This window comes from Ovis aries, chromosome X (assembly GCF_016772045.2).
Source record: "Ovis aries strain OAR_USU_Benz2616 breed Rambouillet chromosome X, ARS-UI_Ramb_v3.0, whole genome shotgun sequence".
Classification (NCBI taxonomy): Eukaryota; Metazoa; Chordata; class Mammalia; order Artiodactyla; family Bovidae; genus Ovis; species Ovis aries.
The window spans coordinates 84,931,737-84,957,729 of NC_056080.1; the positions used below are offsets into that span (position 1 = coordinate 84,931,737).

The window sequence follows — 25,993 nt, forward strand, 5'->3', positions numbered from 1 at the left end:
CCTGAAATTATTCTATCAACTAAACAATATTACATATTTCAGGGATTTTTAAATTAAGATATAAAATTACTTTTAGTAATCATATGCTCTAATATTTTTATAAGTCAACATTTTCAAACACATGTTAAATTATTACTGTCAAGTAAATGTAAGACATTTCAAATGCTGGGCTATATAATCGACTCAGTCTTCACCAGTCTGTTTCTAAACCACAAAAGAAAGATAAATCTTCCTGTTTTCCTCAATCCTCATTAAAAAAAAAAACAAACAAAACAATTTACAATGAACTAAATATAACAGAGGAAAGTCTTCCTTTTTTCCTTATTTTTAACTACCTAATTGAGCTATAACTCATATACCATACAACACACCCATTTCAAGTGAACAACTTAATGGGATTGCACCACCACAACCAATTTTAGAACATTTTCACCACCGCCACCCAAAACCCCATACCCATTAATAGTCACTGTTACTCCCCATTCCCCTGGCCTCGATCACAAATTTGCTTTCTATCTCTACAGGTTTGCCCATTCTGGACATTTCATATAAATGGAATCAAATAATGTGCTGTCTTTATGTCTAAAGCCTTCATATGTAGCATTATCCTAGAAACTGCTACTATTAAAAGCTGAACTGAGTGCAGAACTGAGAAATCCAAGGGTCTGAGTAACATGGGTTAGTTCCATGATGATATCTGCTTTCAGATCTCATCAGTGAGCCTCTCTTTGTTGAAGGGTTCCAATGGACCCCTGAAATGTACACAAGCTGGAGCAACGTGAAGCTGGACAGCATGGGTATTGAGCTGACTCCATTCAAATTCCAACTCTGCAATTCATATATTTGACCTTGAGCAGATTATTTCACTTTTCTGGGCTTTGGTTGCTATTACCTCTATCTTACTACAGCACAGTTGGGCAAAATGAAGCAACATACTGAAGGGCTTAGAACACTGCCTGGTATATTTGTTAACAAATTATTAGCATCCTTTTAAATAATGAGAGGATAATAACTGAATACTGATGCCATAAGCGATTCTTCTACACATTAGTCTTGACCCCAGAAATACTAGGAAGAAAGCTCACTACTACAAGGATAGTGCCATGGCTGGTGGTGACCCAGCTGTAAAGCTTCTCTTGAAAAAGTACATGAAAATACTGTCTCATTAGGAGCCTGGGAAGCAGAGCAGTGCTGTGGAAAATGTGCTAGACAGATGAGCACAGGCCCTGCGCTGGCTCTAACTTATCAAGCATGGAACTTATCAAGCATCCATATCTTTATCTATAAAATATCTGTTGCTCTAAATGGAGTTCAATAATAATTAAAAGCTACAGCAAAGTTTACAAAGGCCAGGTACCCTTTTGGTTATAGTGTATTTTGCCCCAAACCCCTAAAGATCAGCTTTAATCCTTTTTATTTTAAAAAACATTGAATCTGAGCTACCCTGGCTTTAAAGTGAAAATTAACACTTAATTCCCTATATATATGCTAATTTCAGGAATCTAACCAAAGGTAGATTTCTATCCTTTTTGATCCTGAAAAAAACTTCTGATGATTTAAGCCCAGTCCTCTCTCCCATTGGGCTTCCCTGGTAGCTCAACTAGTAAAGAATCCTCCTGCAATAAAGGAGACCCCGGTTCAATTCCAAGGTCGAGAAGATCCCCTGAAGAAGGGATAGGCTACCCACTCCAGTATTCTTGGGCTTCCCTGGTGGCTCAGATGGTAAAGAATCTACCTGCAATGCAGGAGACTGGGTTTGATCTGTGGGTTGGGAAGATCTCCTGGAGGAGGTCATGGCAACCCACTCCCATAGTCTTGCCTGGAGAATGCCCATGGATAGAGGAGCCTAGTGGGCTAGAGTCCATGAGGTCATAGAGAGTCAAACATAACTGAACGACAAAGCATCTCTCCCATTACAGAGAAGATGACAGGAAAGCCTAGAAGGGGTGCAACAAGGCTCTGGCGTGAGTCTGAGGCAGGACGAGCTCCAGACAGGTCTCCTAACATGGTAGTATCCTTTCCACCCACAGACAAGTGCGTCCAAGTGATTTCTATTTCTAAAGAAAGCAGGTTAATGAGACTGGTCCCAATCTCAGGAGAGAAGGAGTTTTAGACTAAAAAACAGTTAAGAAAACTTATCTAGGCAAGCAATCTTTGGGACCCACCCCCAACCCCTTCAAATAAAGCTACATAAAGGTGGCATCAATTAAAAAACTTTGAAAGTCACAAAGTGAAAAAGTCACTCAGTTGTGTCCAACTCTTTGTGAACCCATGGACGGCAGTCCATGGAATTCTCTAAGCCAGGATACCAGAGTGGGTAGCCTTCCCCTTCTCCAGGAGGTCTTCCCAATCCAGAGATCAAACCACAGGTTTCTCGCATTGCAGGCAGGTTCTTTACCAGCTGAGCCACAAGGGAAGCCCAAGAATACGAATATTGGAGTGGGTAGCCTATCCCTTCTCCAGCAGATCTTCCCAACCCAGGAATCGAACCAGGGTCTCCTGCATTGCAGGCAGATTCTTTACCAACTGACCTATCAGGGAAGCCTGAAAGTCACATGGCCTCAGTTGTGTCTCTTTAAATTTAAGACAACTAACCTCAATGGTCTCATGGTATCTCCCTCTGTCTCTCCCTCTGTGTCCCTTCACCTCTCTTCCCCCTGTCCCTCTGTCTTTCCACACACACACCCGTCTCCTTTCCCTACCACTTACCCCCTTTCAGATAATCTGTTATTACTCTCCACCCCTTGCATACCAGAACACAAGCCCCCAGAAGAGAAGAATTATGGTCTGTTTTATTTAATGCTGCAGTTTCAACTCAAATGGCTCAGAGGTAAAGAATCTGCCTGCAATGCAGGAGATGCAAGAGACGTGGGTTCGATCCCTAGGTCGAGAAGATCCCCTGGAGAAGGAAATGGCAACCCATTCCAGTATTCATGCCTGGAGAATCCCATGGATGGAGGAGCCTGGCAGGCCACAGTCCACGGGGTCACAAAGAGTCAGACACAACTGAGTGACTAAACAACAAAGCAGCTACAGTACCTGGTACAGTGCCTGGCAGCCAGTAGGTACTCAATAGGTATTCGTTACATGAATGTACGAACTGTTGTTTGCGTAATATTTCCTTTAAGTCAGAAATGTATGCAAGCTTAAAAAAGGGGTAGAGCCAACCCTCAGTTAACCAAGATGCTCGAGGCTCCATGGCTCTGCGCATCAAAACGGCAGCACAGACTTCTCACACTCTGAAGCACCATAAAGAACTTGCACCAAAAAGAACTAACATTCTGCACTACAGACTTAGTGTTGGAAGAGATACTGGGTTGGCCAAAAAGTTCGTTTGGGATTTTCATAAGCTGGTATCAAAAAACCTGAATGCACTTTTGGGCCAACCCAGTATTTCAAATTAAGATACAAAGATCTCTTCCCCCACGTCCTTCTTCCAGACTTAAAAACTGCTCCCCTCTCTGTTGCATATGGAAAATAGGATTTCACAAAACACCTACGGCAGATGTAACTAGAAACACTCTCAAATAAATGAGGGCCAGTTTTACCCTTACTGGAAACATCTCAAAGCAACAGAATTGGAAAATAAATTTGACCTTCACCTCATTGGGTTTCTGTAAGCAAAATCTAAACTCCAAGGGGAGCTCAGTTGCCATGGTCACCAATTTGCCATCAATGGCCCTTGATTAGGGGTTTTCCTGCACTCGCCATGTACAAACCGTGAGGAAAGGCACACAGGCCATCATCTTTGGATCTTATTCGCTGTGCTTTCTCACTCTATATTGCTGTTTAAATAAAATTAAAGGATGATCTCTCTCTGGAGGCTCCCTTGAAAGCTTTGGAAACCTACCTAGTCTGCAAACCAACTTCAAAAGGCTGCCAGCGAGCAAGAAGTCATGTGTGAACAGCTACTGAGGCCAGAATTCCAGGTTTTTCGAAAAGAGCGTTCTTGACTTGGAAGTCCGTTTTGAAAAAAAGAAAACACTAAATACTTAGGGCAGAGCTGCTCAATACTCCCAGACCCAATGCTCCAATTTCTGTATAGCCCCTTTGGCTAGCCTGTAATGAAAGTCATGGATATTATCAACCCAGCCATAATTTTTTTTAAAAAAGCCACAATTTAAAAAAATCATCAATATACTGGCTGACCTCCAGGATAAAGGAGAAATAAGATGACAGTGATAATAACTTACTTTTCAATACAAATTACCCTAGATACAAAAACACTGCCCCCTCGTTTCCAATTTGGCCTCTAGGGGGAGTTTCGCCCCCAGTGAGAACCACTAGCAGACTTCTGTTCTGCACCTGAATGCAGGACAGGCTTTACAAGACTAAGTTATGCTGACTTTTGCATTAAAGTTGCTCTGACTGTAGGCCACCTCAGAGCAAGAAATGAAAAAGATGTGTTGAGATGCCCTCAAACAAACCACCCTGAACCAAAGACAATTGTTCACGCCCCAGCAATTTAGAGACCAGGTACAATCAATTCAACCTCTATACTTGTTCATCCCACATGAAGACAAACGATGATCTGCAAAAGTAGGAGTTTATTTCATCTTATACATTTTTTACAGATTTCTTTTGATGTGGACCATTTTTAAGGTCTTTATTGACTTTTTTTTTACAATATCGTTTCTGTTGTTTTCATGTTATGCTTTTTTGGCCATGAGGCATGTGAGATCTTAGCCCCTTGACCAGGGATAAAACCCACAGTCCCTGCACTGGGAGGTGAAGTCTTAACCACTGGACTGCTAGGGAAATCCCTTTATACATTTTTCTTGGAAGAAGGGTTGCAAACTTTTTTCTGTGAAGGGCCAGAAACTATTTTAGGCTTTGTGGCAGCCACAGGCAATACGGAAATACAGGGGTGTGGCTGTATTCCAGCATGATTTTATTTACAAAAATGGGCTGCCACTCTGTCTTCAACTATTAAAGTATTTCCAAATGAACTTTCTTCAGCCAAAGTAAATAATAATCATGCCCTTATAAACTAACATATAAGCCATTAACCCCACCATTCACAGCTTATACCTTGCAAAAACATACTATGACCAGCTACAAAATTTGTGTGACACAGTTGAAAAGAGGAAGGGATTCTGTGTTCAGACCAGTTTGGCTTTCAAATCCCAATTTTGTCACTCGATTAATAACAGTCATTCAATCTTGGACAGACTGCAGTTCTCTGTATGTGGGGCATGATACCACCTACCTTCATGGAGTCGTGATAAGCAATGTGTAAAATGCTGGAACAGTAGATGGCAAAGCAGAGGCACTCAAACACCAGGTCCCTTCCTCGTAGAAAGAGATGCTTTGAAGCCATTTCTCAAAGTGGTGCTAACACACTAGGCTGGATTTTCCATAAAATATATGCTATCTAACACTGCCTAACCATTCTGTACATACATTTGCTCTCTAAGATAATCCATCTAATCTTGACAAAGCTCTGGACAGCTTTAAATCAGGTTACTCTCAAAGCATGCCTACTTCCATTAAAAAAAGAAAACACTTGACTCCTAGCCCAGGGATCCCTACGTGGAGATCTTGCCTGTTTACCTTCTATTCTGACTCAAGGATACAGAAATACACTAGAAGTATCAGAGTAGGTCCAACTATAGTTATTCCAAAAGAGTACCCCCATCAATTGTAAGTGGCTTATTGTCCAAATAGACACCTGCAATACATGTGTTAGAGCCTCTCGATTTGTTTCAGGACTCAAGGGATATTGTTTTCATGACTCTTCTTTGGAAATTACAAAATGTTAAATCATATTTCATTTAGAAACTCACTCTTTGTGTCATTTTGATATTTACTATTCATTTTAAAGATCACAATACACTTACTTCCACTTCTTTAAATGTTTCAAAGACCTTTTGGCTAAAAAAATACACAATTCAGAATCAGTGAGAATGCATTTTGAATCATTTCTCCAGTGGTTAGTGATAGATCTGAGCTGATCCATTCAGCCTACTTCTTGGTCCCCTCATGACAAATGGCACATCTTCAAGACAGCTGACTGGCTCCAGTGGCATGTGTGGTGGCCAGGGAACAGAGTAACTTTAGAAACACTTCATAACTTGAAATTGGTATGCTGAAGCAACTATTAGGAAAGCCAGTTACCATCAGGTTAACTTTTTTTTTTTTAACATAAAAAGGCAACCTAGTAAAATATACATACATTTAAACAGATCATTAAATTCACCAATGGATTTTGTAACCACCAAATACCTGCCTGTAAACAAAGTTTTAAAATAGGAACAAGATCAAGTTCCCCATCCACCTGCCAATTCCCAAACTCACGCAGGAACCCAGCTGATCCATCTGCTCCACGACAGAACTGTATTTGGTCGAACTATTTTCCCCTAGGAGAAACTATTCCCCAAAAGTATATTTTCAATTTATAATTGAAAAGGACCTTCTTACGCAAAAGTTAAAATGGTAATTGTTGAAGGTAAAACCCATATGAAGAGCCACAGCTATATCAGTGATGAAGGTGCCAGTTCAGAACACTGAACTTCCCACGGACCTTCCCAGACAGGGCATCACTGACAATGAATCCAATGGGAATTCGCACTAGAGGGGAAGGATCAGAAAGAAACTGAAGAGCAGATGTGCAATTTCTAGAAAAACAAAGAGAGGAGAGAAGGTTGGAGATGACAATCTGCCATTTGGCCCAATTCCTTTCAAGCATGTTCACTGGGAAGAGAAGCAAGAGCTGTGTTGGCATCGGGTCTTTAGGTACCCGCTTCATGACAGAGGATGGGTCTGCCCATGTACACACGTACACCCACAACACACACGTTTCATTTCTCTGTATACTGCATAAATTCCTAACATTTCACTTCTTGTGCTGTACAGTATTTATCTATTTGATGACATTTTGCATCTCTCTGGTAGATCAGAGTTTCAAAATATGTGGAGAAGATGGATAATGGATGAAAATGGAGGCAATGCTACCATTTGAGATGAAATGAAATCCCAGGGTTGTCAACACTCTAATTCAAGCAGCAAGCGGGGCAAAGACAAAATAATGGATGGGTATCTGGGGCTGCTGAAACAAAGTACCACAAACTGGATGCTTAAAACAGAAATTTCTTCCTGCACGGTTCTGGAGGCTACAAGTCTGCAATCAGGACATTGGCAGGACCATGCCCCCACCCCACCCCACCTCTGGAAGGCTCTAAGGCAGAGAGGAAACTTCTTTGTCCCTTCTAGCTTCTGCTGGTTGCTGGTAATCTGGAGAATTGTTTTATATAATCAAGATTGCTGGGAGAAATATCAACAACCCCAGATATACAGATGATACCACTCTAATGGTAGAAAGCGAAGAGCAACTAAAGAGCTTCTTGATGAGGGTAAAAGAAGACAGTGAAAAAGCTGGCCTAAAACTCAACATTCAAAAAACTAAGATCATGGCATCTGGTCCCATCACTTCATGGCAAATAGATGCGGAAACAATGGAAACAGTGACAGACTGTATTTTCTTGGGCTCTAAAATCACTGTGGATGGTGACTGCAGCCATGAAATTAAAAGATTCTTGCTCCTTGGAAAGAAAGCTATGATCAACCTAGACAGTGTATTAAAAAGCAGAGATATCACTTTGCCAACAAAGGCACATCTAGTCAAAACTATGGTTTTTCCAGTAGTCATGTATGGATGTGAGAGCTGGACCATTAAGAAGGCTGAGAACTGAAGAACTGATGCTTTTTTTTCTTTTTTTTAATTTCTTTTTTTAAATTAAGTAATTTTTTGGAGGCTAATTACTTTATAATATTGTATTGGTTTTGCCATACATTGACATGAATCTGCCACGGGTGTACATGTGTTCCCCATCTTTTGAACTGTGGTGCTGGATAAAACTCTCGAGAGTCCCTTGGACTGCGAGGAGATCAAACCAGTCAATCCTAAAGGAAATCAACCCTGAATATTCATTGGAAGGACTGATGCTAAAACTGAAGCTCCAATACTCTGGCTACTTGATGTGAAGAGCTGACTCTTTGGAAAGACTTTCATGCTTGGAAAGATTGAGGGCATGAGAAGGGGGTGACAGAGAATGAGATGGTTGGATGGCATCATTGACTCAACAGACATGAGTTTGAGTGAACTCCAGGAGATAGTGAAGGACAGGAAAGCCTGGTGTGTTGCAGTCCATAGGGTCGCAAAGAGCTGGACATGACTTAGCAACTGAACGACAACAACAAAAACAACTCCAGAGCATGGTGAGAAATTCTAAAAAGAAAATGGAGATAAGTCTCCAAGGAGCTAGCAACTGAGGTGGGAAGATGAATAAATATAAGACAAGTTAAACAGCAATAAAGACAATGAATAGGTATAAGTTAAATACACAAAGCAAACTGGTTTCCATTTACTGATTATCTGCTATGTGCCAGGCACTGTTCTAAGCACAGATGAACTCCTTCGATACTGCCAACAACCTCATAAGCCAACTACTAATATTCCTTCATATGAAAACACCCAACCCTGAGAATAGGAAGGTTAAATGTGTCCACTAAAAATGTCTGCAGCTGGAAATCAAACCCAGGCAGCCTGGTCCTCATCCCCACTATACCCACTAACAGATGTCTGTTGCTCTAAATTCTCTAATTGATGATCAAATTAACAAATGAAAATGTTATGCCTCCTGCTTACACAGCTGAATAAAAATTTTTTTTTGGAATTCCATTTCTATGTAATAAAATTTGATGGTCACAAAAAAGAACATTAGCCTTCATTTTAAGCATGATTAACCAAACAGCAACTCCCCCCACCACACACACACAAATCCATGTCTGTGAGATCCTGAGGCAGTATATTCCCTCTTGTTTAACTGCAGTAGTACTCTGTATCATGAAAGAGTTTTTTCAAACTATATTTTAAAAGAAAGACAAAGTCTAATGAGGGTTCAAAATGTCTATCAGAGCACATGTAGCTAGATGAGTTATTCTACGAAGTTGTCCCTTTGGATGGTATGCACTTATTCCAGCAACACAGTCACTATGAAAAATATTCTTCCAATTCTTTTGAAATTGCTTTTAGAGCTTAAAGCTACATAAGACACCATCTCATGAACTTTTACCATATCTCAATTTTTAAACAAAAAACAATGCTTCCCACAGCATGAGTGCCCATTCTCTTTTAATAGAGGAGGCACAAAATGGTTTTATCTCGAAGCCAAATGCCAAGTCTTTACTCACAGGATATTTTGTAAGAGTTGTCGCAGTCTCTGAAGGCAATTCCAAAGAAGAGTTCCAAATGGGTTGGATAATTTTGATTTGGAGCTATCGGTCCCTTCTCTACAAGGGCTAGAAGAAAAAGCAGCAAGTTGGGTTTTCCAATGTTGCCTAGGGTCTCCCAATTGTTAAAAATGCTGGGCTTCATACTCCTTAATTAGTCCTAATTTATCAATACAAGGGCAAGTTGACCTTGCCTGGGCAACAGGCCCTTTGCCATAGTAGTTAAAGGAGTGTCTAAAAGGGAATCTACAAAGACTGGCTTCATTAAAAAGCCTTGGAATTTCAGAAAGAGAGACCTGCGGTTGTATATTATCATATGTGAAACAGATCGCCAGTCCAGGTTCGATGCATGAAACAGGGTGCTCGGGGTTGGTGCACTGGGATGACCCAGAGAGATGAGATGGGGAGGGAGGTGGGAGGGGGGCTCAGGATGGGGAACACATGTACACCCATGGCTGATTCATGTGAATGTATGGCAAAACCACTACAATACTGTAATTAGCCTCCAATTAAAATAAATAAATAAGAGACCTGCGGTGACTCAGAGCATGGACAATGGTATCTTCCTACTAGGGGCAGTTACCTATTATTCCAGCCACAAATACAAGCAGCTATCCATCCCTGCTCTACACACACACACACACACACACACACACACACACACACACACACACACACACACACACACACACACACACACTCATCAAAAACTTGGCACTATTAGCAGGTAGAAAGCTTTAATAGATATAGAAGAAATAATCTAAGAAAAAAGGCAGAAATAAGGCAAGGAGATGAAGAGGAACCAAAAGCAGTGTCAAGAGACTGGTAAAGAAAGAAGGTAAAGAAATTCCAGTACCCTAAAAATGACACATATGAATCTGATACAGAATTGCCATGGCTTTTGAAGGAGCAATATAGTCAGCCCTCCATACCTGTGGATGCATAACCCATAGCTATGGAGGGCTGATTATGCAACTTGAGCATCCACGGATTCTGACCTTTACAACGGGTCCTGGAACCAAACCCCTGTGAATACTGAGGAATGATTGCATATGCTACTGTATAGAAAAAAAAAAAAAAAAAAGAATTCCCAGGCTCTAGTTGGAAATTCTACTATCAACACAAGGATAAAAAGCTGGGTACTGGTAGTTGATAAAAGTATGAATGTGATGATATGTAGTCAACAGGGCTATTCTTGAGGTATACTATCTTCCTGAAGATTATATCTGAGACATAGCTTCTACAAACATAATTCAGCATCTAATAATTTTTTTTTTAAATCTCAGCAAACTAGGAATAGATAAGGTAACCTATGGAAAATCTATAACTAACTACTTAATGGTGAAAGATGCAATGTTTTCCCACTAAGTGTGGGAACAAGGCAAGGTTAGTTGCTCTTATTGCTTGCATTCAATATATTTTAGAGATCCTAGCAACTTTAATAAGACAAGAGAAAGAAATAAAATATATAAAACACTAGAAGGAAGAATTGAAATTGTGTTTGCAGACAACATGATCATTCATATAAAAAATCCTAAGAACACTACAGAAAAACTATTAGAACTAGTAAATTTACTAATAAGTAAAGTAAGTAACGGAGAAGGCAATGGCACCCCACTCCAGTACTCTTGCCTGGAAAATCCCATGGATGGAGGAGCCTGGTAGGCTGCAGTCCATGGGGTCACTAAGAGTCGGACATACTGAGCGACTTCACTTTCACTTTTCACTTTCATGCATTGGAGAAGGAAATGGCAACCCACTCCAGCGTTCTTGCCTGGAGAATCCCAGGGACGGGGGAGCCTGGTGGGCTGCTGTCTATGGGGTCACACAGAGTCAGACACAACTGAAGCGACTTAGCAGCAGCAGCAGCAAAGTAAGTAAGTCTGCATGATATACATTATCAACATTAAAAATTATATTTGTATCACTGGAAAGTGAAAGTGTTGGTCACTCAGTCATGTCCAACTCTTTGAGACTCCATGTACTGTAGCCCACCAGGCTCCTCTGTCCATGGAATTCTCCAGGCAAGAATACTGGAGTGGGTAGCCATTCCCTTCTCCACGGCATCTTCCCGATCCAGGGATTGAACCCAGGTCTCTGCACTGCAGACAGATTCTTTTTCATCTTAGCCACCAAGGAAGCCCCATTTGTATCATTAGCAATGAACAAATGAACACTGAAGTATAAAAATATCATCTGCATAAATAAAAATGAAATATTTAGGGACATATTTAACAAAATGTGCACGAGATCCATACACTGAAAACTATAAAGCACTGCTGAGAGAAATTAAAGGCCTAAATACATGGACAAACATATCATGCTCACAGATGGGAAGATTCAATATTGTTATGTCGTCAATATTGATCCATAGATTCAACACAATCTCTATCAGTTCCCAATAGGCTTTGTCATAGAAACCAACAAGATGATTCTGAAATTTATATGAAAAAGCAAAGGACCAAGAATGGCCAAAATAATCTTGATGGATGGGAAATAAAAAAAGAACAAACTTGGAGTACTTCCACTACCCAATTTCCAGATTTGCAATACTTCAATAATCAAGACTGTGTAGTTCTGGCCTAATATTAGACATAGAGATGAACAGAACAGAATAGAGTCCAGAATTAGGTCCATCTTTTGGAGGTCCCAGGAATGGTCAATGGTCTAGTCTTTTACACAAATGATGCTAGAACAATTTGACATTCATATGGAAATAAGTGAATCTTGACCCTTACTTGACACAACATACAAAATTAACTTGAAATGAAGCACATAAGTATTAGTTTTATACTGTTGCATACAAACTTAGTAGCTGTAAACAACACGTTAATTTTCTCATGGTTTGTATGGGTGGTGGGTCAGAAGTCCAGGCATGTCTTAACTTCATCCTCTGCTCAAAAGTCTCAGAAGGCTGCATACTCAAGGGAAGCATACACACGGTATAAACATGGTGGGGCAGCAATTGCAGGACCACCTTTAGGTCAACCTACCAAAACAGGTCTAAACAAAGAGCTAAAACCGCAAAAGTCTAGAGGGAGACACGGGGAAATCTTTGTGAACTTATGTTAGGCAAAAGTTTTTTAGAGAACACAAAAAGCATAAACCATAAAAGAAAAAACCCAATAACTGGACTTCATCAAAATTAAAAATCTTTGCTCTTTCAAAGGCACAGCTAAGAAAATGGAACAGTAAGCCACAGTCCAGGAGAAAATGCTTGCAAATTACCTAATTAAGGCCTTGTATCCAAAATACATAAAGAACTAACGGACAATCCAATAAGAAACAGGCAAAAGATCTCAGCAGACACTTCATCAAAGAAGATATACGAATGGTCAAAAAGCACATGAAGACATACTCACCATCATTAGTCATTAGGAATATGCAAAATAAAACCTCAGTAAGCTACTATTACACACCCACTGGAATGGCTGCAGTTTAACAGAACAGACAATAACAAATGTTAGTGAAATGTGACCCAAGCAGAACTCTCATACTTGACTCTGCCACTGGGATGGGAATGCAAATTGGCACAGACACTTTGGAGAACAGGGTGACAGTTTCCTGTAAAGTACAAGAAAGTACCCTAAGCATATGGCCCAGCAATGCCACATTTAAGTGTTTACACAAGACAAATGAAAACATGAAGCCACACAAAGACTTGTAAGCAAATGCTCATGGCAACTTTACATTCATAATTGCCAAAAACGCTGAATTAACTCACACGTTCATGAACTAGTGAACAGACATATTGTTATAGCCACACTACGGAATAGTACTTGGCAAAAGAAAGTCAAAACTGCTGATACACAACGAATGACAAAACATGGATGAATATAAAAAGCTTTACACTAAATGAAAGAAGCCAGCCAGCCACACAGTGCTTAGCTATATAAACCCACCCTTGACACACTTAAAAGAACTACTAGTATTCAGACCACATTCTCTGACCATCATGCAGCTAACTTAGAAATCACTTTTAAAAAGTTACCTAGAAAACGTATTTGTAAATTTAAACACAAACTTCTAAACAACTCACAGGTGAATGAAATAATCACAATGGAAATCAGAACATATTAGAACTAAATAATAGTAAAAAGACTATGTTTTGAAACATCCAAGCAGCAAAATAAATCCAAAGAAAGAAGAAAGGAGAAAATGTAGAGTAGAGAGATTTCCAGGGTTTAAGTGAAGAAAGCAAGAGGCTGAAGAGTGTATGTAGCATGTTTTTTTTGGTGTAAGAAAAGGGAGGAAGTGCAATGAGTGTGTGTCTGTGCATGCACACCAGCTCAAATTTGCAAAAGAAACATAGAAGAATGAACTAAAAACTAATAACATTGATTAGAGTGGCTAGGAGAAACAGCATGCCTGGCAGGAGACATAAGTGAAACAAAAGCTTTTCAGAATATACCTTGATATAAATTTGACTTTCAGATTATGCAGTTTCATTAAAGTTAATCAGAAAGAAGCTTGAGAATATAATTATGCTGATTCTTTTCTACACAGTGACAAACCTCATACTGCATAACCACAACCGATAAACCTTTGCTAAGACTTATCAAGAAAAAAAGGAGAAGGCACAAGTAAACAAAATGAAGATTTAAGAATGAAAAGACAGATGTAACTACAGACATGGCAGCTAGTAAGTGTTAGTTTGAAGGATTTCCACACCAAAGCACCAGGCACGGCTGGCTCTGGGGCAAGTTCTACTAAATATTCAAGGAACAAACAACTCCAATTTTATACAGTTTTCCAGAGACCAGAAAAGGGAATGCTCTCATTCACTTTATAAGGCTAGCAAAAAGGTACTAAACTAGGCAAAGCCAGTAAAGCAAAATTAAAGCACAATCTCACTCACAAATACAGATGTAAAAATCCTGAAGAAAACATTACCAAACCAACCCAGCAGTAAGAAATAACGTCTATGCCAGCCATGCAAACCTGGTTAATGCTACCAAGTTATATGAGAAAATCCCTTAAGATAGCCCATCGCATCAACCGGTTTAAAGGGTTGGGGACAAATCTCCATAAAGGCAGAAACGGGTTGATAAAACTCAACATCAAAAAAAAAAAAAAAAAAAAAAAACCTCAACATCCATTTGCAGCAAACACCCTCCCCCCTCGTGAAAAAAATGGCCATAACACTTTGTGGTGAAATTCAGAAAACATCATGCCTTCTCGACTACAGATCCTGGGCTCCACCTCAAACCTATTGAATCAGAATCTCCAGGTTGGCTGCCAGAGAACGTGGAGTTTGGGAACCACCCTCCAGTGATTCTGGAGCACAGGCTCCTAGGAGTCCCAGCACGGCTGCCAGCATCCTTGTCACCTGCCTGCAAGAGGAAGCCCGTCCCTGTCCCTCAGAGTCAGAATCTGCACTTCAGCCCCAAGGCCGCCGGTTTTCGGTGCTAGAGAAGCTGGGGACAGCTGCTCTGGAGCTGAGTGGCCCACCAGAATCTCCCAGAAGACTTTTTTAAAAATGAGGAGGTCTGATCTCTATCACCCCTCGCCGCCAGCCCCATCAAATAAATCTGAATGTCTGTATGGGGCTGGGACATCGGGCCCTTAAGGCTCTCCAGGTGATTCTAATGAGCAGCCAGGGGGACAAACCATGGGGTGGCAGGCCCACAGCAAAAGGGAGCATCCATCTGGGGGCTCCGCTGAGCCAGAGAAGAAGTGTCCCTTGAGTCCTTTGAAGATGCCCCCAAGAAAGAAGTTTGCATTCCTCACCTCTGCCGACCACAACTTCTCAGTATACCTTACCAAGTTGAGGCCCAGAGAGGAAGTCTCGGTGAAGAAGTGGGGATCCAAATGAGATTGGAAGAGCACACCAGGCAGAGGGCTCTGCAATGAGTACAGTGACTGTCAATGCAACTTACTACCCAGGCAGCGGAGGCTCCAACTGCTCTTCCGGGCTCGACAGCAAATCTGATGACATCATCAGCAAACCAAGGCCAAAATGTATCTCTCAAAGCTGCGCTGTCCAAAGCTGGAGCCACTGGCAAGCGGAGCTTGAAACATGGCTAGTCCAAACTGAGGCCTGCTGCAGATGTAAAATACATGCTGGATTTCGAAAACTTCATGCAAATAAGACGAGGGGAGCATCTCTCTGTCATACTGATTACATGTTGAAATAATATTTTGGATATATTGGGCTGAATAACATACATTATAAAACTGACTTCATCTGTCTTTTTTTGATGTGGCTACTAGGAAAACGGATGACACATGTGGCTTGAGTTATTTTTCAAATGAACAGCGTGGTCAGTCCCAAAGGATCAGGAAGCAAGCCGGGATGCGAACTGCTACTCAGACCACACTTCTCGAATTGTAATTTACATACAGATCAGCTGGGGATCTTCTTCACCTGCAGATTCTGGTTGTGCAGGTCTGCGGGGGCCTAAGAGTTTGCATATCTCCTAAGTTCCCAGGGGCAGGGGCATCAGAACAATTTTATCAGCAAGGAAAAACTGTTTTGTGGAGCAGGCCTGATGGGAGGCTCTGGAGAAAGGATCACATCACTTCAGAGTTGATAATAGCGAAGAAAGGAAATGGCCATCAGGGTCACACTCAGCCTCAACTTGAAAAAATCAGTTGTTAAGCCTCACACCAAGGGCTACAGAGAGGTGGGGGCCAGCTCTGACTGCCCTCCATCTGGGACTCCCACTCGCTCCGACAGACCCAGCAGCACTGCCTTGTGTGAGGCAACACAGGACCAGGAAGCTCAAAATGGAACTCCAACTGAGGGCTCTTCTATCCTTCCTGCCACAGCAACAAGGATCGCACCCTCCCGGATGCAGTGAAACCAAGTGCAAATCTTTCTTTCTTCTCATGGTGATGCATGGATGGTACTGACCCATCTCGACCAGGGGCACTGCTGCACAGTAGGGACAGTTCCTCTTCCAGTCAAACAGCTGGCTGATTCCAGGCCTGCTGGAATGAACCCTGACATCTCTGTCCCCACCTAAGTCATCCCAGGGCCACAAGGAACTTGAGGGTCATACAAGGGCATTTCAAGCCCCACCGCCTGATGCTAAGAATCCCCTTTATGACCCACCCCACCCCCTGAAGGTGAAAGCAGGACAGCCTGAGGGTTAGCCCATTACACTGGGAGAGGCTCTGGGAAGCACACAGTGGCCTCCTTCTCACAAAACACCCAAGGACAAGATAGCAACATGTAACAGTTATCACAAGCTGAAGAAAGGCATCCTGTGCAGCCAAGGTCTGAAGGCAGGGAACAAGAGCTGATTGAGTTACTTTTATTTTTACTTTCAATTATTACCCTTCAACTTCCCTTACTCCTCCTTACCCGCCCTCACCCCCCCCCCAAGACATCAGCAAGCAAAGCAAAAAAACAAACCTACACTCAAATGGCCAGTGACAACAGTCCCCAAAGAAATGGGTGGGTAAACAACCCATGGGACCTCTCCCCAAACAGGACTCAGAGCTTTCTTATTCATTGGTTAGTTGATCATGGAAAGAAAGACTAAGCAGGAGCTCCCTTTCATCTAGTACCAGGGAACAGGATCTTTAGACCAACAACAGAGTTTGTTGAAATGAACACACCCCAACAATTCTAAGCTACGTGCCCTTGTCCAGTTCAAGTCAAAGAATGTTCACTAAAGATCTCCTTCATGCATGGGGCATGTTAGGGTTCTCTTGCCCAGGAAACTGTCTCCAACCTCAGCTTATGGAGTCATCTCAAGATACTGAGAAATATTCAAAGAGCACTTGGCCCCCATCCTGTTGGAAGGGAAGGTGCGGTAGACCTGGAGAGCAATGAGTCCCTGGATTGCTTCCAACCTCAGCCCCAGGAGTGGAGGATCTCGGCAGGGCATCAAGCTGCATTGAGAAGCTGAGGTAAGCCGTTGATTTGAAAAATGAAAGCCTTCCATTCTGAAACAGAAGAGGCAGGCAATATTCCCTGGTGCAGAGATGACCTCACTATTGCCCTGGGATTGTTGGTGACACAGCACTAGCATTTTAGGAATCAACAAAATGGAAGCTCACACAGTGTACCAGTGGCTTCAGGTCCATCCGAGAGAGTCAACAAAACACGTGCATGTTTCAATGCTGACAGAAGTGGGGTTGGGCAAAGAGATCACACCCCCAGCGAGGATGCACCAAGAACCGGAAGGATGCTGCCCTCTCACACCAGTTCTCCAAATAGCGATGGCTTACATAACACGTGGATGCCATAATAATAATGCCCTACAGTCAGCAAAGGATGCTGATGCACACTGGCTCCCCTGAAGAGCTCTGGGATCTTGGTGGTGCAGGCGGCCTTAGCTCTATCTTACAAAGATGAGCCAACAGCAGTCAGGAGAAAAGACTTGTCCAGTGTCACAGGGCTAAGAAGGGGCTTTCTACCATCTTCCACAGACACAAGGCTCCTTTACTCTTCCCTGCTCCTTGGGTAGAAATAGAAAGCACTAATGCATGATGTCAATTTTCTAAAGAGATGCCTGCCACATTCTTAAAAAGAAAAGGATGCCACCCTCCTGGTGGTCCTGTGGATAAATCCACTGTAAACATTTAATATAAAAAACTATCCTCTGACTACAGGATGGCAACTGGATCTCACCTGACTAATGCCAACTGGGTCTCCTGGTCCTCTCTGGCTCTCAAAGCCGAGGAATGGAAAGAAAACCTCTCTTATTCTTGTCTATAGCAACAAACAAAATATGGGCTCAAGTAATTTCTGAGTCCAGATAGTAAACAGAACTTAGGTGGGCAAGAACTGTGTGTGCTGCTGACAATGTCACCTTAAACTCAATGCTGGGGTCAACAATGAAATGCAGAAAAATGTCTAGAAAATCACGCTCATTGGATTTCCAAACATTTAATGAGACAGGGCTAATATTGTTCTTCTTTACACCCGGGGCAGATTCATGTTGATGTATGGCAAAACCAATACAGTATTGTAAAGTAAAATAAAGTAAAATTTAAAAAATAAATAAATAAAAAGAAAGGAGTCCCACGTAGCTCACACCAGTAACAGTTAACATTTCTTAAGTGCCTACTACGTGTAAGATGCTATTATAAGCATCTCATATACCTTATCCTGCAGGGCTGCCAACAACCCTGGGAGGAAGGGACTACTGTTACTATCTTCATTTTACAGAAAGGGAAGCTGAGGCACAGAGGTAAGGAGCTCACTTGAAGTTACAAAGCCAATAATACAGCCAGGACCCAAATCCTGAGTCAACACCTTAAAGGCGGACAACAGGGGCTGTCCCCTAGCTGCCAAAAAGGAATAATGAACCGAGAAACTAGAAAATAAAGAAAGCAGAACTTCAAAGAGGTCAGAAACAGGGAAGGGTAATTACTAGCTAGTAATGAAAACAACCTCTTATTCTTTTATAAAGTTGAAAAAACTTTAGAAATAACGAGAAACTCTGGCCTTTTGAAATCCTTGGCCACCATTTCAGATTGTTGCAGAAGCCTTGAAGAGGCTCCGCTTTCTCCTCATTTTGCAGTCCTCAATAAGAGTAAGAACCCCATGTTCTTTCAGTGGTTTTTAAAGTAACTACATTTTGTTAATCCTTTCATTTAGGAACAAAGAATATTGGCATATTTTTTGGTAACTTTAATGATTTTTTGGAACCTGTAAAAATGAAAACCTTTTCTTTGACGCCACTGAACATACAGAAAAGGAAAGAACTGAGAGGGTACTAAGCAGATGAACTTTGTTAAGTTACCATTTTATTGGCACTGTTCTTCTGAGGAAGTTGGGTGCCTCTTGACTCTAGAGCTAATTTCAAAATGAACTAGTTTCTTTACTAAGCACAACACAAGGATTGAGGTCTCCTTCCCAAGGTAGGTTCCCAGTACAAACCAGCATGCAGGAAGAGATAGCTGTGTCAGGTAGCTCCCAACCAGCAGACACTGGCATAGGATTAACACCCAACCCTTACCTCAGTCAGCAGGGCCTTTCGTAGCAGGAGTGAGGCAGCTACTGAGACAATGAAGGATTAGAAGCTCACTTCCCTGGGTGTTTGAAACCACTTACTATTTGCCTGGGGTAGGGCAGAGGGAATGCAAGTAAAAATGAGGCTGTGACAAACTTACCATCCAAGAGGCAATCACTGGAGAAATGATGACCTCCCAAAGGATCTTCTGGATTCAGACAGATTTACTTTTAGATATGGTGATTTGCTTTAATGGCGCAGCAGCTGACCATCTAACACTAGCGATGCTAAGTAATACCCAACCCCCTCACAAGCATGCTGGCCTGCTAGATGGTCATCTCAGAGTTTCAGAGCTCTGTTCTTCCTCACAGTGCTCATCTCTGGTGGAAAATATATCATTGTTTATTTTTTTACTGTCTGCTTCCCCACACAGAAGCTCTAGAAGGCAGGGACCTTGTCAGTGGTGCTGTCTGTTATCTTTCTAGCACTCAGCACTCTATAGGCACTGCATGGGCAATCTGGGTTTAATGAAAGAAACCAATGACAACTTGATAATCAATACAACTTAGAACTCTAAGGTAAGGAGACCAATGGTTACTGGACTTAGTAGACTCTAGTAAGTCATACTAGACTTGACCATGCATGCATGGTCAGCTAAGTCATCTCAGTCGTGTCCAACTCTGTGACCTCATGGAGTTCTCCAGGCAAGAACATTGGAGTGGGTTGCCATGCCCTCTTCCAGGGGATCTTCCTGACATGGGGACTGAACTTGCATCTCATGTCTCCTGCATTGGCAGCGGGTTCTATACCACTAGTGCCACCTGGGAAGGCCCAGACTTGATCATACTAGACTCTAAAAGCCTCTTCGAATGCTCTCCACTTCCAAGTACCTCAAGAAACTGTTACACACTGGCAGGATCTCTGATTTGAACTTACTCCATGCTGTGGAATCCCTTGACGCTTCGCTGGATTTTGTGAAAGTCAAAAAGTCATTCAGAGTCAAATCTAGTGAACAAGTGATCATGCCCAGTATATATGTTGGGTGAAAGGAAAATGTGTCTATAAAAGAAGGCTTAAGAGTCTGGTAAACTGGTTTTGAAGGCAATTCAAAAAAATGGTTTGAACTACAGCAAAGTCGCTGGCTCAGTCTCCATAGACTCTAGGGTGGATACTTTACAAAGAACAAAACTGAGCTGTGATAAAAGCCACCCAGGCTAGAGGGATGCTATGATGTCCCCAGAAACTTGACTTGTGATATAAATTTTGCCATTAACTTTGCCACGTTAGTTAACCTCTCTGGGCTTTAGCTTCCTTATCGAGCAAACAAGTGAAGTATACACACTTAAAGGTCCTAGCCAATTCTAATATACCCTGATTCCATTCTTGTGCAGGTCTACTATGTCTGTTTAAAAACCGTCCCAATCCACTTCGCTTCATACTTTGCATGCCTCTATAAAGCCAGTGATTTAGTTTTTGCAGCAAACTGATTTCATATTTGCTTAGGCAAAAACTAAAATTAGTTTTCACTTCCTGAGCGCAGCAAGACAGTTAAGGGAGGCCACTCAGCAAAGAGCGCTTGCAATCGTGCCTGTATATACTTCCGACTGCGTATCAAGGAACTAACCGTTTGCTCCTCAAATCTCCCGTCAACTGTTGCAAAAGCAGATAAAGCTCCCGTGTGTGACACAGAAACACCAGTCGGGAGCAAGGCTTCGCGGACAGTGCCGGCCGGCGGCCCCTCCGCCGGACCCACGGGGGATGAGGCAGGCAGGCATCCGCCCCGCCCGGAGGGTCAGGGCGAGGACCAGCCGCGGCGCGGCGCGGGGGAGGCAGGGCGGCTGCCCAGCCCGTTTGCCGCCCCGGGACGGGGAAGCAAAGTCCGGGCAGCGGCCGCGACGCCCCCACTCCCCCACCCTCCCGGCCCGCCTGCCCGATTCCTGTCCCGACCTTCGCCCGCTGCCGGCCCTTGGGCAGGGAGAACGAGAGAAGCCAGAGGCACCTGCCTGCTGCTCCCCGGCCCCAGCCCTGGCTGGCCGGGACAGCGAAGGCACTCGGGCTAACCGCCCCCCTCCGCACACTCCTGAGGGTGCTTCAAGGCCCCGTGGGACCTGCCGGCCCCAGGAGTCACAACTTCGTCCTCCCTGTCCCACCACCACGGCTTCCCGAAGTACCCGGCTCCGAGCCAGGCCAGCCGCGAGCGTGCACCCACCTTGGGGTCCAGGCGCCACCGCCGTTGCCAGGCTGCTCGGCTCCCGGGCCCTGCTCCGCCCCCTCCAGGCCCCGCCCCCTGCAGCCTCCCCGCCCTTGACCACCGCCCGCCGCCCTCCTCCGCGAGCCGGTTGGTGGGCGTGCGTCACGTGCCAGGGGCGGGGCCGGTAGAGGGAGCCGGCTAAGCCCGAGGAGTAGCTCCTGTTCGCCCAGGAGGCTGCTGGGAAACCCTCTTTTAGGGGCCCGGTGCGTGGAAGCAGCTGGGAGTTGTAGTTCTCAATACAGTACCGGGAATGGGCGGGACCAAGATGCTAGGGGCCACCCTGTTGAAAGAAGTTGGGCTAGACTCCGAGCGGAGGCTGTTGGGTAGTGTAGTCCCAGAATTTTTCTCTGCGTCTCGCTGTTTTTCCCCAGTAAAGGGGAAATTCAGAGGGAAAACTTCTCTAGCTAAAACTTCAGCGGGCGTCGCTAAACTGAGCTTTTTGGGGACTCAGGGTTGGCTGTGTGAAGCTGAGATCCTATAAAGGAAAAAAATTTCACTGACTTCATGCCACGCCAGCACCCTTCCACTCTCTAGAGACATAGTGAAAGGAAACATTTCAGGACAAAGTTCCCTCTACTTTTTTGAGGTGCACGACAGGCGATCATTAATTCAGTAAAAAGAAAGGAAAAGAAAAAAAGACAACTTCAGGAAGAGAATTCAGTGCGTAACAACAAAATAGTAAAAGAGTAGTAGTATTACTGCAATAGTCCTTGGGTTAAATTATAATTATACTAAGCAGCTCAGGTAAGTGACGGTAAACAGGATTACTTTAACACGAACTTTTTGCCTCTTTCTTACTACTCCAGCATCAAAAACATGATACCACTGTGTGTGTGTAAATAAGCATATATCATTATATCAATATATATACACACACATATTAACCCTATTGAAGATTCAAGACTTCTCATCTGAATAACAAGGCCCTTCAAACCCTAACCCCACCTACTCATCAGCCACTTCTCCCAGTGTGTCTCTTCCCTCTCCACTCCAACTTCTGGTCTAATCACAGCCAACTTCTTTCTCTTCTCTGAATGCACCGCTGTTCTTTCCGCCCTCCAGCCCCTTCCACTTGTTCCTTTCTCCTGGATTGGCCATACTCCTAGAAAGGCAGCAGAATAGCGCTTGCTCCAGGACAGGCAGAACTAGAAGCTACTCCCAGGGCTCTTCTCATAGCACTGATGTTACTATTTGCTTACCAGTCTGCCCCGTCAACTCCCCTCCCCAGACTGTGAACTTCTTTGAAGCACATTCATTTTTGTACCAGATATCAAAGGAAGCTCAGTAAAAGCTTCTTGACTGCATGCATTGCATGCCCCACAGGCTCCCTGGCAGGCCACCAAGTAACCAGATTCCCAAATCTGTGAGTCCTGGAGCAGAGGGAGAAGGACCCTGTGGTTGGGTGGAGTGAGGGCAGCAGCTGGGTGGGAGGCGGATGAGGCTGAAGCCCTTTGCTCACTGGGGATGGGGAGGTGGGAAGGAGGGGTCAGGGTACAGAGCAAAGACACTCCTTGTCCTAAGGAGGTGGTGACTGAAGATTTCACCACCACCTCCAGCCTGGGCCCAGCCCTGACCTAGCTTCAGCTGGAGAAGGAGGCAGCCTGATGGAGAAGGACAGTCTCTGGCCTGTGAAATGGAAGCGGGGACTCCTTCCTGCCTTCCCACCTCATGGCTTAGGTGCAGGATCACTAGGGGAGAGAGGTGAAAGCACTTTGAAAATTGCCAAGGTGGAGCCCTACAGAGGAGTTCCCACTGTGCCCTTGGTGAGCTGGTGGTATTCTTGACCAAGACCTGCCCTACCTCAGGTTGGGGTGGCAACTCACAGGCCAAAGTATTGGGATGGCCAAAAAGTTTGTTCGAGTTTTTCTGTACGCTGGTATGGGAAACTCGAATGAATTTTTTGGTCAGTTGAAACGTGTTTGTGTGTGTGTGTGTGTGTGTGTGTGTGTGTGTGTGTGTGTGTGTATTGGGGGTTCTTCAGGCTTCCTTCTGTTTCACAGGGGCACACATCTCTAATCCAGGGCCCTGTGGAGAGGGAGGGGCAGCCGTAGACTTGACAGCGGCTGCTCCATCAGAACCTTTCTGGGTGGAGCATAACATCCCACATCCATCTTTCCCAAAGGCTGCCTGCTTTTGCTAAGACACAGAGCTGCCTATACCCCGGGGCTCCATCCTGTTCTCCCAAGTTGGGAGAAGTAAAGCAGGCAGGACCAGGAGGGGCCCACAACCTTGGCCTGACTAGGTGTGCCCCTTCCCACCTCCAGCCTCCTGGGGAGAAGCAGTCCTGAGAGAGGAAATGGCCTGTTTCCTACCTCTCTCCCTCAGCACACTCATTCCAAGGTCCCTGGTGCTGGTGCTGACCCCCTCCAGTCCCCACCGTGCCTCGGCCTGATGCAGGCTGGGGACTGTGACCACCTTATTCTGCCAGGTTCCCTATATAGGGCCTGAAGTGGTAGAAGGTGGAGGAAAGAGAAAGACATCCTTATAAAAGAGAAAGCTCAAGATGGAAGTGGTTAGAAATGAATACTTTTCAGTGTAGCTGCAGGGCCCTGGGCTCTGGCAGAGAGTGCCTAGAGTCTGGAAATTTGGATCCCAGTCCCAGAAATTTTATAGACAAGCTGTTAGCCTTGGCAATGTCACCTCACCTCTCCGATTGTTAGCTGCTTCCTCTGAAAAAAGGAGTTGGAGGCCATTTCCCAGGATTGCTGTGTTCTAGTTCATCAAAGACAGAGGGGAGGGTGTTGTACAGTGTTGAGGCAGCAGCATGCCCAAGCTGCCAGGTGGCTGCTGGCAAGAGGCAGGAGAGGGAGGAGGCAGGCCCCTGGGCATCCGCATGAAGGCCCCTGGGCTCATTCTAGCTCTTCCATTTGTTGAGTGTGTGACTTTGGGCAAGTACATCTCTCTAAACCTGGATTTCCTCATCTGTGAAATGGGGATATTAATGTTTACTTCATAAGCTTATTGAGCAGTATAAACACATGAGTGCCTAGGACTAACTTCTGCTTCTAAAAGAACCACGAGGTCCTTCTGTCTTCTCCTCCCCACCCCTGCCCTTTATTTAGAAAGTAGCCTCAGGAGAATGGTCCAGGCACTTTGGAAAAGTTTGGCAGTGATTTATAAAGTTAAATGTATGCACAACCGAGTAGTATCACTCCTGTATTTATCCAAGACACATGGAATCTTATGTTCCTAAAAAGATTTGTATTCAAATATTCATAGTAGTCTTTAAAAATAATGGTCCAGAGGTAAACATCTCAGATTCCCATCAACTGATGCATGACTACAAAGATAGGTCCACACAATGCAATACTACTCAGCAACAAAAAGGAAGAACCACTGAAACATGCTACAATAGAAATGAATCTCAAAAATGTTATGCTAAGTAGAATAAGTAATACACAAAATGTTATATACTGTATGATTCCACATATGCTACATTTAGGGAAAGGCAAAACTATACTAACAGAAAGCAGATTTGTGGGGCCAGAGATATGGGAAGGGGATTGACTGTGAAAGGGCAAAGAAGGGAATCTTGGGGGTGGTGGACATGTTTTATGCTTTGACTGAGATGGTGATTACATGATTGTATACAATTGCCCCAAACTCATTAAACTCTAAACATGAACTAGGTAAATTTCCTTGTAGAAAAATTATACTTCAGTAAAGTTGAAGTTTAAGGAGTGGGAGGAAGTAGCCTCAGTTAAGTTTCCTGAGGCTGTCCACAACTGTTCATCTGTTTTTGTTTGGTTGGTTGGCTGGTTGTTTTCAAAAGGCCCAGGGCCTTGAAGGGGAAAGGGTGGTGAAGCTTGCCCTACACATACCAAGGGTGAGTTGTAAGGCAAAAGCTTGGGTGAGGCTAGGGAACAGTCATCACCAGGAGAGGATGATGGCCCAGCTCTGCAGGTGTGGGATGGGGAGTGCTTACCTGGATGGAGGAGGCCGGAGAGCTGAGCCTAGAGAAATAGACATGATGTTCGTGGGCTTAGGGACAGGAAGTTTGCAGTGCTTTCTTTCTTACCAGTGAGCTGGGGTGCACACGGACTCCAGGGCACCGTGGGGTCCACCCGGACCCTGTGTTCATCTGTAAACCAGAGTGCTAGTGCTGCTGTTTCCCTTCCAGTTTCCCACCTAACTCAGTGCTGAGTCGGGGCCTCCTGAGAGAAGCCCCGCTGGTCCACAGTGTCTATTTTCCCAGGTGCTGGGTGGAGTCTGAGCCAAGGAATGGAACAGGAAAACACTTACACACAGAGAGAAACTCAGACTTTTTTTCCCCAGGGCGTTTTGGACACAGGGACCAGACATGCAGGGATTATGACATCACAATGTTTCCATGGGCCAACCCTGTTCGTCTCCCTCATCATCACTAGGCAAATAGAGGGTGTTCAGGAATGGCTTTGAGGTTAGTCCACTAGCAGCCTGGTGAGAAAATTGCCCCAGGCCCCAGTGAGATCACACGGCCAAACAAAGCCATTCAGAAGAAAGGTCAACTCACAAGACACCCTCCCTCGGCCCCCAGTTATGAATTTTATTTACAAATCTCAGTTTCGTACACTAAAAATTTTTTGAGGAAGTAAGCCCCATGAGGAATTATTTCATGATA

General features: G+C 43.8%; 1 protein-coding gene across 8 annotated transcripts in view; it reads right to left on the reverse strand.

Annotated features, from left to right (window-relative positions):
* Window positions 1-21,406, reverse strand: part of MTM1 (myotubularin 1) — a 90,281-nt gene extending 68,875 nt beyond the window's left edge. For 5 of the 8 annotated variants that reach the window (XM_060407485.1, XM_042241598.2, XM_042241600.2 and 2 more), the window contains exon 1: window positions 21,352-21,406. The gene's annotated coding sequence lies outside the window, so the exon portion shown is untranslated. Of the gene's footprint in view, window positions 1-9,192; window positions 9,308-21,351 lie in introns of those variants that run through there. The other 3 variants (XM_042241597.2, XM_060407484.1, XM_042241599.2) reach the window with 3 other exon arrangements.
* Between the last annotated feature and the right edge of the window lie 4,587 nt (window positions 21,407-25,993).